At 24.8% G+C, this 6,246-nt stretch overlaps 1 pseudogene across 1 annotated transcript; it reads right to left on the minus strand.

Annotated features, from left to right (window-relative positions):
* Positions 1-1,762: 1,762 nt before the first annotated feature.
* LOC115895967 lies at positions 1,763-2,694 on the minus strand (annotated as a pseudogene). Its single transcript, XR_004056012.1, has one exon. The product of XR_004056012.1 is annotated as a 40S ribosomal protein S2 pseudogene (transcript).
* Between the last annotated feature and the right edge of the window lie 3,552 nt (positions 2,695-6,246).

Here is a 6,246-nt window from a genome sequence, read left to right on the forward strand (position 1 = left end):
CTATTTAATTACCATATATATTATATTTATTATGTGTTTATTTAATACCTATATGGATTATATCTACTATGTCTATATTTTATATCTCCATCTATTATAACTATTATGTTTATGTTTTTTCCCTCTATCTATTATATCTATTATGTCTATATTTTATACCTCTCTTATATCTATTATGTCTATATTTTATACCTCTATTATAATTATAACGTCTATACTTCATACCTCTATCTCTTATATCTATGATGTCTATATTTTTTACCTCTATTATATCGATAATGTCTATATTTTATTTCAATATCTACTATATCTATTGTGTCTATATTTTATAACTCTATCTGTTATATCTCTTATATTTATTATGCCTATATTTTATACCTCTGTCTATTATATGTATTATATCTATTATGTCTATATTTTATACCTCTATCAATTATATCTATTTTGTTTTTATTTTATACCTCTATCTATTATATCTATAATGTGCATAATTTATACCTATATCTATTATATATATTCATTCGATATTTTATACCTCTGTCTATTATACCTATTGTGTCTATATTTTAATCCTATATCTATTATATCTATTCTATCTATATTTTATACCTATATCTATTATATCTATTATGTCTATATTTTATACCTTTATCTATTACATCTTTTATGTCTACATTTTGTACCTCTATCTATTATGTCTACATTTTATAACTATATCTATTATATCTATTATGTCTACATTTTATAACTCTATTATATCTATTATATCTATAATTTATACCTCTATCAATTATATCTCTTATCTCTATATTTTATACCTCTATCTATTATATCTATGATGTCTATGTTTTATAACTCTATCTATTATATCTATTTTGTTTATATTTTATGTCTCTATCTATGATATCTATTATATCTATATTTTCTACCTGTAGCTATTATGTCTATTATGTCTACATTTTATACCTCTATCTATTATATCTATTAGGTCTATATTTTATACCTATATCTATTATATCTATTATGTCTATATTTTATACCTATATCTATTTCATCTATAATGTATATATTTTATACCTACATCTATTACGTCTATATTTTATAACTATATCTATTATATCTATTATGTCTCTCTTTTATACCTATATCTATTATGTCTCTATTTTATACCTATGTCTATTATTTCTATATTTTATACCTATATCTATTATATCTATTATATCCACATTTTATACCTATTTCTATTATATCTATTATGTCTATATGTTATACCTATATCTATTATATCTATTATGTCTAAATATTGTACCTATATCTAATATGTCTATATTTTATTCCTATATCTATTATAACTATTATGTCTATATTTTATAACTATATCTGTTATAACTATTATGTCTATATTTTATACCTATATCTATTATATCTATTTTGTCTATATTTTATATCTATATCTTTCATATCTATTATGTCTATATTTTATACCTATATATATCATATCTATTTTGTCTATTATTTTATACCTATATCTATTAAATCTATTTTGTCTATATTTTATATGTATATCTATTATGTCTATATTTTATACCTATATCTATTATATCTATTATGTCTATATTTTATACCTATAATTATTATATCTAATATGTCTATATTTTATACCTATATCTATTATGTCTATATTTTATATCTATATCTATGGTATCTGTCTATATTTTATACCTGTATCTCTTGTATCTATTATGTCTATATCTTTTTTTTTTTTAACAGGCTTAATTCACTTTTTTTTTCTTTTATGAAAAGCCTATGTTGTAGCCACAGCTGGAGCCTGGGTCCGCTGCACGGAGACTCTGGTGTGGTTCTTGACAAGGTGGTCAGTGAATTCCTGATAGGTAGACTTGGAAAAAACAGTCTCCTTCCACAGGTCAGGGGTCAGGTAGCTGTAGGTCTTACAGATGGCATCAAAGGTGGCCTTGGCGAAGTTGCCCAGGGTGGCAGTGCAGCTCCGGGCTGAGGTGTAGCAGTCATCAATACCAGCCATCATGAGCAGCTTCTTGGGCACAGGCGCTGAGACGATGCCAGTGCCCCTGGGTGCAGGGATGAGGCGCACCAGCACAGAGCCACAGCGGCCTGTCACCTTGCAAGGGACGGTGTGGGGCTTGCCGATCTTGTTCCCCCAGTAGCCTCTGCGCACCGGGACAATGGAGAGTTTGGCCAGGATGATGGCCCCACGGATGGCGGTGGCCACCTCCTTGGAGCACTTAACACCCAGGCCGACGTGGCCATTGTAGTCCCCGATAGCAACAAACGCCTTGAACCTGGTGCGCTGACCAGCACGGGTCTGCTTCTGCACCGGCATAATCTTCAAAACCTCATCTTTGAGAGAGGCCCCCAAGAAAACGTCAATGATCTCAGATTCCTTAATGGGCAGAGAGAAGAGGTAGATCTCCTCCAGGGACTTGATCTTCATGTCCTTGACCAAGCGGCCCAGCTTGGTGACGGGCATCCACTCCTCATCCTCGGCCTTGCCTCCGCGAGCTCCGCGGCCTCGGCCCCGACCCCGTCCACTGCCGCGACCCCGGCCCCGTATGCCACTGCCGAAACCTCCGCGGAAGACACCGCGGTTCCCCATCCCAGGGCCACCAGGGCCTCCGGACCACCCCGCTGCACCGGCGTCATCAGCCATTTGGTGTTTTCTCGGAGAAGAAGCTAATGTCTATATGTTATACCTATATCTATTATATCTATTATGTCTATATTTCATACCTATACCTATTATAGCTATTATATCAATGTTGTATACCTATATCTATTAAATGTATTATGTCTATATTTTATACCTTTATCTATTATATCTATTATGTCTATATCATATACCTATATTTATTATATCTATTATGTCCATATTTTATACCTATATTATATCTACTATGTCCATATTTTATACCTATAATTATTATATCTAATATGTCCATATTTTACACCTATATCTATTATGTCTATTTTTTATACCTATATCTATTATGTTTATATTTCATACCTATATCTATTATATCTATTATGTCTATATTTTATACCTATATCTATTTAATCTATTATGTCTATATTTTATACCTATATCTATTATATCTATTATGTCTATATTTTATACCTATATCTATTATGTCTATTATGTCTATATTTTATACCTATATCTATTTATATCTATTATGTGTATATTTGATACATATATCTATCTATTTTGTCCATATTTTATACCTATATCTATTATATCTATTATGTCTATATTTTATACGTATATCTATTATATCTATTATGTCTATATTTTATTCTTATATCTATCTCTTATGTGTACATTTAATACCTATATCGGTTATATCTATTATGTCTATATTTTATACCTATATCTATTACATCTATTATGTCTATATTTTGTAACTATAGTATATCTATTATGACTAAATTCTATACCTATATCTATTATGTCTATATTTTACACCCATATTCATTATATCTATTATGTCTATATCTTATACCTATATCTGTTATATATATTATATCTATATTTTATATCTATAACTATATTACTATACCTATAGCTATTATATCGATTTTATCTATATTTTATACCTATATCTATTATATCTATTATGTCTATATTTTAGACCTATGTATGTTACATCTATTATGTCTATATTGTATACTTATGGGTATTATATCTATTATGGCTATATTTTATACCTATATCTATTATATCTATGGTGTTTATATCTATTAGGTCTGTGTTTTATAACTCTATCTATTATAACTATTATGTCAATATTTTATCCCTGTATCTATTATATCTATTATGTCTGTATTTTATACCTCTATTATATCTATAACGTCTATACTTCATACCTGTATCTATTATATCTATGATGTCTATATTTTTTACCTCTATTATAACGATAATATCTATATTTTATTTCAATATCAACTATATCTATTACGTCTATATTTTATACCTCTATTTATTATATCTATTATATCTATTATGTCTATATTTTATACCTCTATCTATTGTATCTATTATGTCTATATTTTTTACCTCTATTATATCTATTATGTCTATATTTTATACCTCTGTCTATTATATATATTTTGTTTTTATTTTATACCTCTATCTATTATATCTATTATGTGCATAATCTATGCCTATATCTATTATATATATTCTTTCGATATTTTATACCTACGTCTAATATATCTATGGTGTCTATATTTTAATCCTATATCTATTATATCTATACTATCTATATTTTATGCCTATATCTATTATATCCGTTATGTCTATATTTTATAACTCAATCTATTATATCTTTTATGTCTATATTTTATAACTATATCTATTATGTCTATTATGTCTACATTTTATACCTATATATATTAAATCTATTATGTCTACACATTATATCTCTATCTATAATATGTATCATGTCTATAATTTATAACTCTATCAATTATATCTATTATGTCTGCATTTTATACCTCTATCTATTATATCTATGATGTCTATATTTTATACCTCTATCTATTATAACCGTATTTTATACCTATATACATTACACATATGTTTTCACCTATATAAATTATATCTATTATATTTATATTTTTTAAATTATATCTATTATATCTATGTTTTATACCTGTATCTATTATATCTATTGTCTATATTTTATACCTGTATCTATTATATCTATTTTTTATACGTATATCTATTATATCTATATTTTATACTTATATCCATTATATCTGCATTTTATACTTGTATCTATTATATCGATTATGTCTATATTTCATACCTATATCTATTATATCTATTTTGTCTATATTTTTTACCTATATCTATTATATCTATTATGTTTATATTTTATACCTAAATCTATTATGTCTATATTTTATAACTATATCAATTATATCTATTATGTCTATATTTTATACCTATATCGATTATATCTATTATGTCTATATTTTATACCTGTATCTATTATATCGATTATGTCTATATTTTATACCTATATCCATTATATGTATTATGTCTATATTTTGTACCTCTATTATCTCTATAATTTATACCTATATATCTATTATAACTATATTATATACGTATATTTCTTATATCTATATTTCATACCTATATCTATTCTATCTATTATATTTATATTTTATCATTATGTCTATTATATCTATATTTTATTCTTATGTCTATTATATCTATTATATCTATATTTTATGCCTGTATCAATTATATCTATATTTTATACGTATATCTATTATATCAATTATATCTATATTTTATACCTATATCAATTACATCTATTATGTCTATATGTTATACCTATATCTATTATATCTATTATATCTATATTTCATACCTATATCTATTATAACTATTATGTCTATATTTGATACCTATATCTATTATGTCTATATTTTATACCTATATCTATTATATCTATTATGTCTATATTTTATACCTGTATCAATTGTATCTATTATGTCTATATTTCATACCTATATATATTATGTCTATATTTCATACCTATGTCTATTATATCTACAATGTCTATATCTATTGTTTTATTATGTCTATATTTTATACCTATATCTATTATATCTATTATGTCTATATTTTATACACATATCTATTATATCTATTATGTCTATATTTTATACCTCTATCTATTGTGTCTATATTGATACCTATATCTATTATAACTTTTATGTCTATATCTTATAACTATATATGTTATATTTATTCTGTCTATATTTTATACCTATATCTATTATGTCTACATTACATACCTATACCTATTATATCTATTATGTCTCTATTTTTTCCCTATATCTATTATATCCATTATGTTTACATTATATACCTATATCTCTTATATCTATTATACTTATATTTTATAATTATATCTATTATATCTATATTTTATACCTGTATCTAATTTATCTATTATATTTATATTTTATATCTATATCTATTATATGTATATTTTATACATATTTCTATTATATTTTTTATGTCTATATTTTATACCCATATCTATTATAAATATATTTCATACCTATATTTTCTTATATCTGTATTTAATACCTATATCTATTATATCTATTAGATTTATATTTCATAATTATATGTATTATATCTATATTTTACACCTCTCTCTAGTATATCTATATATCTATATTTTATGA

Source organism: Rhinopithecus roxellana, unplaced genomic scaffold (genome assembly GCF_007565055.1).
Source record: "Rhinopithecus roxellana isolate Shanxi Qingling unplaced genomic scaffold, ASM756505v1 contig403, whole genome shotgun sequence".
Classification (NCBI taxonomy): Eukaryota; Metazoa; Chordata; class Mammalia; order Primates; family Cercopithecidae; genus Rhinopithecus; species Rhinopithecus roxellana.